Here is a 10042-nt window from a genome sequence, read left to right as displayed (position 1 = left end):
ACACATAACACATAAGTTTATATGCCTTCCAACACCTATACTGGTAAAGGTTGTAAGAAAAGAAAAAAAAAACCGCCCTAGTGAGGCATATAGGGATGTCTACCAACCTAGTAGGGTAGAAATTTCTATCCATACTAATAACATAGTAAATCAGTACCCATATCCTTTAAATCCAATCCATCTAGCTTTGGCAAGATAGGAAAATAGGGGATCGACAAAAAAAATCTACCATATATCCATAACTAATTGGTTTGAATTGATCCTTAATGTTTGGCAATGAATTGTTACAAAATGGATACTAAATTGTTATTCATAATGTCAATAAACTTTAGTGCAAATTAAATTTTAGGTAGAGTTTAATAACGACAAAACAAGGCATGATCTCTAAAGAACTTGTTTTCATGGGTTGAATCTTTTTCTGTGTAAGGTTGTTAGGGTCTAAATTATACCTTTGAAAAATGATAATAGGTCTAACTCAGTAATAGGTGATCCATGGATATACAACATTTTCATGTGTTTTAAATGACTCATAATGACTAAAATCCTATATTTTCTTTTTTAGGCCATGTTCTTTTTTTGGAAACACATTTACCCATGTTATTTTTTTGTTTGATTTATCCAGGTAAATAAAATCCCTTATTTTCCCATGTTCTTTTGTAACACCCACTTTCTTGGGTAAATTGCTATTTTTTTGTCTCTTTCCAATTTTACCCCTTGTCCCAAATCCATGTTTTTTGGACATTTTGTCTCATTAAAACATAACCTGTCCAAATAATAGGTTGAATAACCTGTTCAACTATAATCTGTCCAAGTAACAAGTTCAATAACTTGTTTAACTATAACTAATGAGGGCGGATTTGGTCCTCTAGTGAAATTGTGACACCTGGCACCTCATGCAAACCAAGTGCAGCCTCTTGACAACTGGGCAGTTCGGGCAGCTCGACAGAGCTTGCCACAGCTTGCCACTTACAGATAGCTTTGCATGGCTCGCCACAGGCAGCTCAACAGAGCTTGCCACAAGCAGCTCGGCATAGCTCTCCCCCAGGCAGCTCGCCACTTGCAGGGTAGCTCGCGGAAGAGCAGTTCGGCATATCACAGGAAGATCTACTGCCTGACAACCGTACCTGACAAATCTGGAGACCTGCGCCCACGTCTCTCGCCAGGCGGCGCCATGCCTGTCAGGCCTAAGAGCTGTCCCTTGCCTGGCAGAGCCGTACTCTGCAACAACTGCCTACACCCGCCACCTCAGCTCTAGCAGTAACGACTGCGGCAAATAGACAGAGGTGGTTACACCAAATTTGACAGGACACCGCTATATAAGGACTCCGACCCCCAAAGACAAAAGGGGGGAGAATGGAAAAATGGAGGTAATCCTTGCTCTCTAGCTCTCTTATTTCTCTTCAAGCTCTCTACAATCAGAATGCTAACTTAAGCATCGGAGAGTCCCCGCCAAGTAAATACCCTCGGGTCCTCTGATACAGTTCTCGCAGGTTCCTCAGCTCCTGCCGCCTACAAAGAGGAGGAAAAGATGGAATTCTCGCAGGTCTCTCAGCTCTCGCCGCCTACAAAAGAGAGGAGATCACCTCATGCAGAGGGCAGTCGGGTTGCGCTACACCAGGGAGCTCCACCATCCTTTGAGTTACAGGCCGTCTAGGAGCAAGTCAAATGACGAGTCCACCAAGGTAGCTCACCACCAGGGAGCTCGGCATAGCTCTCCCCAACTCGGCATAACTCGGGCAGCTTGGCACAGCTCTCCTCCAGGCAGTTCACCACCAGGGAGCTCCACCATCCTCTCTTGGGAGCAAGTCAAATGACAAGGTACTTAGCCAAAGAAAAAATTGATACATCACAAAAAATTGGTATGTGACCAGAAACGGTTGCATCAATAACCTATCCAAACAATAACTTGTTCAATAACCTAAAACAAGAAATATCAATAAACTGAAGAAAGTTTTTCTTTGTTATACTGAATCAATCAATTGAGAAATAATTCGTATACATTCTTTTTTTGTTTATGGTCTCATATAAATTACTTGTCAATACTTAGATTTCAGGGTTTATTTTTTTTCTCTGTTTCTTCTTTCTTCTTCTTCTCTCAGAAGATACAATCTCCTCTTGCGTTGGTACCCATGGTAGACCCCTGCCAAGTTAACCATTTAGAACCTAGACCTGTTGAAGAACCTTTAGGGCTTCATGATTTTGGAATTCTGAAGTAGGTTCCTTGGTGGGTTGGCTCTGAGTGGAATTCTCACTTTCTGCTAGCTTGAAACCTGCCAAGTTCACTAGTTTGTCTATTGCATTAACTAGTTGTTGGATCCTTACTGCAATTGAAGACTATAGCCACGTTCTTCATCAAGCTTCTACATTGGTGATTATTATGCATGGTGCTGATCCAATTTTAGTTTATTGTTTAGATTTTCAAAATGAAGGCAATTGAAGACTATAGCCACGTTCTTCGTCAAGCTTCTACAGCTGGTGCTGATCCAACATGGTGATGTATTGGTAGAACTATGTTCAGCATATGAGATGGTGCTCTAGAAAGTCCATGCAGTTGCATAGGGGATTATTATGCATGTCATTGACAAATGATGGGGAGTTTGGCCACATCATATTTATTGGAAGATGAGGCTGATATGAGTTGGAGCAATTCCACATATGATAATGTCCACGAAGAGGGTAGCTCCCATTTCCAGAAGAACCAAAAACTGTGAAATACAGGAGACATCAGTTGCAATGCAAGTAATAGAGGAAATAAGCATGTAATAAAAAGGAATGCAAACCTTTGATCCCACTCCATCAGAAGCCCAATACCAACATAAAGCCAGCAAAGCTGCAAGATTATTCTTTACTTGTGGAAACGAATTTACTTCATTTGTACTGCAATCAAACAAAATAAGCTAAAATTTGAAACAAAAATAGGTTAGAATTTACACTCAAATCATTTGCACTGCCATGATTTTGCATCAGTGCAAATTTATTCGCATTGCAACCAAACACAACCTTTTAGGAATAGAAATCACATTATAGCCATAAAAAAAGAAAGAAAGAAAGAAAATCTACTTCTTGTTATTGATAAAAAAATCTAGTTCTTGTTGAATCTTCACATATATTACTAATGGTTCAAACAGAAAAAAAAATATATATATATATACGCTACTGGTTGAGTTTCCAGATTATGCTCTGTGCTTGGACTGAGATGGAGAGTTGATCAATATTGAACATGGCCTTGATACGCTACTGGTTCAATTTGACCATGCAATCAAGTTGATATGAAAATATAATAGAACCCACAGACCACCCAGTCTGACTCTGGCTCTAACCCTACATTAGACAAATTATCTGGTACAGTTGCAGTTCAAGGAAAAGTATTTTCCCTTTAAATTTCAACCTGTTTAGGTGACACTTCACTGCTTTTGTGTAGGATCAGAACCCGATCAAACAAGGTTGGACCAAATCAGTTATGCTTGCAGTTCACTGATGGATCAGGTTCTTTAAAATGTTGATGTGTCAGTGGTTCTACTTGTATGATTATGACATAACTCATCCCCTACTTAAAGACCTTAGATGCATCCAATAGCATTAGGATGTAGAGATTAACAACTATTCTCAGAATAATATGCACAAAGTTGAAGGAATCTAGTTCTTGACTTTTTTCCTCCAAAGTAACTTTAGGGAATATCTTTTGATGTTTGTTTGAAGAAAGAATTACTACATTGGATTTGATCTTCTGACATGTTCTTCCCTTTTCTTGCTAGTGATTGTAAATGTATTGCATTGATGCCAGAATATGCAAGTTAAATGCTATTAGAAAGCCCCAAAACTCACTACAAAAATACTTAGAATATGGAGCTACTATAAATCTGAAAGCAAATGTAAGTAAGTTGCCATTACAAAGGTCCAAGCTTCACCAAAAAAATTAGAATTTAGATGCCCATAACCTCAATTAAACTCCTTATCTATGATAGCTATATAACAGTGCATGGGCATCAAATTGTGGCAGACAATTCCAACTTTAGTGTATGTTTTATGCCTGAAATCTTGTCAAATTGTGTCCTTGCCATGCTCAAGTTACTCAGCCCCCCTGTACAAAATAAAAGAAGTAAAAATAAAAATCTGTGTTCAGTTTGTACAGATATATCAGAAAGAATCTCAATAGTTGAAACTCCCCTCTCTGGAGTCTGGACTCTGGCTGATCTAATAACTAATGAACATAGAGGTTGAATCTGAATATCAAAGATCTAGCCTCTCAAATGTGGCAACAAAATGTCCCAAGTTCCATTCAAATATATCACTGTCTCTTATCTATTCCATCGAAATCTATAAATTTGGCTTAGTATCTATACTTGATATCCCATGGAGATATCTAGTTATATAAATAATAAGAATTCAGATCTTGCATAATCCTATAGGCCAACTAGTTCTGAGTTAGTACACACCATTGATGTTCTCAGAGGTCCTGGGTTTCCAAGGGAATATCCATTAAATATGGAACTTTTACCATGCAATTCCAAATAGCCATTGTGTTTGCCCTATGAGAAGAGTCTTAATCAAATGAAAGGTAGAAGGGTCACATATTTCTCTTCTTTGAGAAAAGGTGAAGTATAGTTCATTTCATTAAAATTATGCCCCTGTACAACTAGAGACTGTACACTAGGAATATACAAAAAACTACTCTTGCAGCCCTATAAAGAAATTCACTGACTGTTTACAAGAAGATTATAAAATACAAAAAAGGATTATAAGTACTCCTTCCCTTGAAAATTTTGTGAATATCGAACCAAGAGTGTAATTCTTGCATCATCTTTTGAGAAACAAAGTCTGCTAAGCTGCTCTTGTTTTGCAAGACCCATGCATTTCTCTCCTGCCATAACATCCAAAACACAGCCGAAGGAGCAGTGCTCCAAGCAAATTTTCCTTTTTTTCTTGGGCCTTCCAACCGCCAACTCTTTAAGGATTCCACCACAGTGGCCATCCAGCATCCTTAATCACAAACAAGCCAAAAATTCTGATCCAAATGGAACTTGAAAAGCTACAATTTAGAAGCAAGTGGTCTACTGATTCCATACAATGATCACACAGGACACAATCTGTACTTGCCATAGTCAATCCTCTCCTCACCAGGTTGTCTTTGGTAAGGGTTCTATTCAAATAAACATGCTCTCCAAACAAAAAAAAGCCACCTTGGATAGGAGGTCCTTGCACCATACTTGGCTGATAGGGAATTGTTGTTCATATAACCTTGCCAAATAGTTGAGAAATGATTGACAGCAAACTTACCTGGTTTCTCCCTGCAAGCCATACAACCACTCCACATGGGCCTTACTTCCCAATCATTTAGGTTTCTGCAAAATTGAGGAGTCCATACAACATTACCATTCTGTACTTCCATACAATTAGCCACATATACCTTGTCCACAACTAAATCATAAATAAAAGGAATCTATTTTTTGGGAAAAGATATAAAGAAGGAAATGATTCCATTAAAGGTCTCTTGCACCATACATCCTTCCAGTAATTCACTTATCGATCATTTCCTACATCAAACCTCGGGCCTTTAGTGAACTTGCTATAGGCCTTTTCTTTTCCCTTCTAGACCAAGAATCCATATGTTTGGTAATTGGTTTGACTCCACAGGGTCCCATCCCCCATTCTTGGATCCATGCTTGTCTTGAATCACCCTCCTTGCTGGTCTCTAAACCTCTAAAACCGTTTTTCAAAAAAGGCTGTATTAACATCCCTCACCCACCTTATTCCAAAAGGATTACCTTTCAAGATTATCCTCAAACTCCAAAATTAAGGAAAATTTTATTATACTACACTTACAATATATTTTAATATGCTATAAAAAAATTATATTTTGTTGTTTTAGAATAACAAATAATATTTTGTATCATATATAATAGAAGTTCACAAGCATGGATTCAACAAGAAGAGCAAGTTCACACTAAGTTTACTGAGGATTCTGAGTCAAACTTCAGAGGTATCTCTCATGCACTCTCTTCAAATAAATCTAAAATACACCTAGCCATTCTTGGTAAAATATTACAGCAATATCTACACCATTTTTCGTAAGAAAATTATATGAAAAACAAAAATCCTGGTTTGGTTTTTTGGATGCAGAAAACCAAAATCAAACTACAGTGTGGAAATCAAAATCCATTAGAAGATACTGAATAATGAATGAAGAAGCCATCAGAATTGGAAGCAGAATTCATGAAATAGAAAACAAGAGAATGTTATCTAGAAATTCAAAATTAATCAAATACTTACAGTGATTCATCGAGTAGATCTTATACAACAAGAATTGTTTCTTTGTTCTGATTTTGAAAACTCTAGGTATCACAGTTGACCTAAAAAAACCAAAATACCAGATCCAAGAAATATGGAAACAAAAAATCAAAATAAAAAAAAAGGAAATCAATAAAATAATAATAAAAGAGAAACAATAAGATGAGAAGCAACATTTTTTGAATAAGATGAAAAAAATAAGATACAGAGAAATAGTGATTCTTACTGTTTAAATGGAGGAAAGAATGACCAGCGATGGCAACCAGGCGGAGCGACAACAGAAAATGGGATGATCATTGGTGCCGGCAACAGAGGGAGGACGGCGACGACAACTCTTCAGCATTTGCGATGACTTGATGCAGCAGTAGCAACGATGGGCAGAACTCAGAGATACCAGAGATACGGAGCAGCGATGGCAGAAAAGCAGAACTCCGCATTCTCTACCTGAAAGAATCAATGGCAGAGAAGAAGAAAGGAGTGGAGGAGAAATGCAGAGCTGATTTTCGGAGAAGTAGAACGAAGTGAAGGAGGGAAACACAGACATGATTTTTCAGAGAAGCAGAGTCTCGAACTTTTATATCTTGTGGGGATTGAGATTTCCTATTTTTATGTGCTTACCCTCCACTCGGGAAATCAACTTACCCGAGTCTCTGAAGGGTATCATTTACCAGGGAAGTGATACCCGGGTAAATCAAAATTACTATGGATTCCACAAAATTGTGAAATCCAAACATAGGTAAATTGGTGAATGGGATTATTGGGATTGTGAATCCCATTAACCAACCTTTCCCCTTTCACTTCACGGAAAACGAATATGGCCTTAATATTACAAAAGCTTTGAACAAGGAGAAAAGCAAAATATTTTGTTTTCAAATATCAAATCTAGTAAAAAAAAGGTTTTCTATGTTTTAGATGCCAACCTTACTTTGTAACAAGAAGTTGATGATTGTAGTAAATTAGTTGGAAGACAATGTACAAACATTGATTAACCATTATGAGAATGCTAGTTCATTCAACCACTTGATGAGAATGTAATATATGTAGGGGTAAAATTTGGGTTGGCCTTGGTTAGCCTTTTACACTACTTTGAGCTCTGGCCTTTGGGCCATACCCATTCGAATTTTGATAAAACCCCAACTTGAGCCCACCCAAGTTGCAACCCTTAGTAGGGGTGGACTCGAATCGAGTTGAGTTGAATGTCTAGTTATTTGAGCTTAGCTCGCCAAAACACTACAAGGGCTCGAGCTAGAAACTTGAGCTCAAATTCAACTTGACTAAAAAACTTGTAAGTTCGAGCTTAACTTGACTAAAGCTCAATTATGAGCCAAGCTTCCTATAAAAAAAATTATACATATAAAAATTATGAATTATAAAAGCTAGTTATTATTATAAATACAAAAATAAAAGTATTATATATAATATTTTTATTTTTATTTATTATTTTTTACATCTATAATATTTTTATTATATATACATATATATATAAGGACTACAAATACAAATATGTATAGTAAAAATATATACAAAATAATACAAAATGCAAGGTTTTACGCTCTACATGTTTGCATGTGTACTCCTTCCAAACAGAGCCTTAGGAGGAAGTGTAAGTTTTCTTTTAATTTATTTTTTTTTTCACCTACCAAAAAAATTTATCACAACTATAGAGAAATATAGGAAGAAAGGGAATCCATCCATACAAACAAATAACATAGGTCATAACTATTAACAACTAGAAGATGAGTGGGATAGTTATTGCCAGTTCCATAGGCATCTGGTTGAGATTTGGTAGGTGCATGGCAATGATAAGGCAACCACTTGGTTATGGGCTTAGATTGTTACACCAGATGAACAAACTGAAGATTTAGAGGTTGTTTAATAATAGTTGGATATATTGAATTGAAAAGCTTATTAATCTATCATTTAATGAATAAGATTTTAAGGCAGTTGTGGGCTCTTAATGGATGAAACTAAAATTGGATAGACCACTATACCTTTAAAAAATATTATTTAATTTTTTAATAGTTAAAAGACAAAAGTAATAAATCTTTTAGTTCAATAACTTTAGTAATTATCAAATGGATCATTAAATAGTAGATTTGACACTTTGCACCATTGATGGGAGCAGCATAATGTAAAGGCATAAGGATCTTATGTGGATTGCTTGGATTTGAGGCAGTCTCTTGTAGTCTTGCCACCACAATATATCTAGGGAAAATCAATAAGATCTTATACAAGACAAACCCTTTACTTGGATAATGGACAATAAAGATGATCTTATGTAGATTGCTTGGATTTGAGGTATCATTGTTCAAAGTGGAAAAAAAATTTGGTTTTGTACAAGACCAACACCTTACTTGGTCTATAATCTTCTACCATCTTGGCTTTAGGGAAAAGAGGGACACAACTATTATGGCATCATATTTACTAATGCATCCATTGTAATTTTATATATTTATTAAAACCAACTTTATTTTTACTAAACCTTTTACGAATAGACTTATTCATGGGTCGGGCTTTAGGCTTAACTTTATACTATATTGAGTTTGAGCTTTGGGTCGGGTCCATTCAAACTGTGGCAAAAACCAAAGTCGAGCCAGGCCCATGAATATGTCAATCTATGAGCTTTGAAAAGCTCATAGCCGGCTAAAAAAAAGGAGTCGCCACCCATTTTTAAGAGGAATGGGCCTTTATTTCAGTTAAGGAAAAAGATTTTGTTTTTGACAACGTTCAAAGTATTGAAAAACTCTAAGCATATCGGAAAAATAAACTTAAAAAACTTATTAGGATATACCTTAGTTATGCATGGATACAGACAAAAAATGAAGATACGCATGAACCCTATTAACACTCCAATAAGTCGTAAATAAACATCGATAATACTAAATATAAGACTTAAATGAGCTACATATACATACAAATCATATGTTCTAGTGGTTTTTATGAAAAAATGTCATAATCAATATACGAAAACAAAAACATAATATTTAATAAGGTTAAAACTATATTATAAAAACCTATAGGTTGAAATATTGTCCATTAAACTTGTTTATTAAATTTTCAACTCCAAATGTTAAATTTATTACACTTTACAAATTCCATATATGAATGTCAAAATGATGAAGCTGGAATAAAACATACCTTGATTACCTTCATAATGTGAATGAACTAGTGAACGGTAACAAAGTGATTATATTTATTAATAATATAAATAAGAATTATTAAAATTAGATAATTAATAAATACAAAAATATGAAAATTATAAAACTTATAATTATTTGGTAAGATATATACCTAGAGTCAGAAGTGATGGTTATCAATACTATACGGATTGACGCACAAATTCAAAATAACTTATATCAACAATTTATTGACTTTTGGTGTAACAATAATATTAATTATAAATCATTTTACTAAAATAGGAATTCTCATATGTTTGTCTAAAGTTTTCATATTACTCTCAAGTGCATTGTTGATAATGAATTTGAAGTTGATAACTTGATACATAATCATTTTAATTATATCGTTATGTATTTTGTGTTATAAAAATGAATCATCATTTTGTCTATTATCATATCCTATATCACAAAAAAACCAATAACCCATTGCAGACAAGCTAGATCTATGAGTGGTAGTCATGTAACTCATATCATATCTATATCGAAAAGAGCCATAATCATAATGTAGAAATGATTTCAAATTTATGCTATTCATGCCTTACATCATTTAATATCAATATCTACAATAATCTTGGCTC

General features: G+C 35.3%; 1 long non-coding RNA gene across 2 annotated transcripts; it reads right to left on the bottom strand.

The window, feature by feature from the left end:
• Positions 1-2003: 2003 nt before the first annotated feature.
• Positions 2004-6830, bottom strand: LOC104594348 (uncharacterized). 2 transcript variants are annotated; one of them, XR_734720.3, is made up of 4 exons: positions 6515-6830; positions 6271-6350; positions 2781-2877; positions 2004-2705 (listed from the first exon to the last, which is right to left on the bottom strand). It is a non-coding gene; the product is annotated as an uncharacterized LOC104594348 (long non-coding RNA). The 2 variants fall into 2 exon arrangements; XR_734719.3 differs by having other exon boundaries at positions 2781-2897; positions 6515-6653.
• Between the last annotated feature and the right edge of the window lie 3212 nt (positions 6831-10042).

This window comes from Nelumbo nucifera, chromosome 1 (assembly GCF_055504915.1).
Source record: "Nelumbo nucifera cultivar China Antique chromosome 1, China Antique-T2T, whole genome shotgun sequence".
NCBI classification, from domain to species: domain Eukaryota; kingdom Viridiplantae; phylum Streptophyta; class Magnoliopsida; order Proteales; family Nelumbonaceae; genus Nelumbo; species Nelumbo nucifera.
Note: the sequence above shows the minus strand (reverse complement) of the source record. Positions and strands in the feature narration are given on the sequence as shown.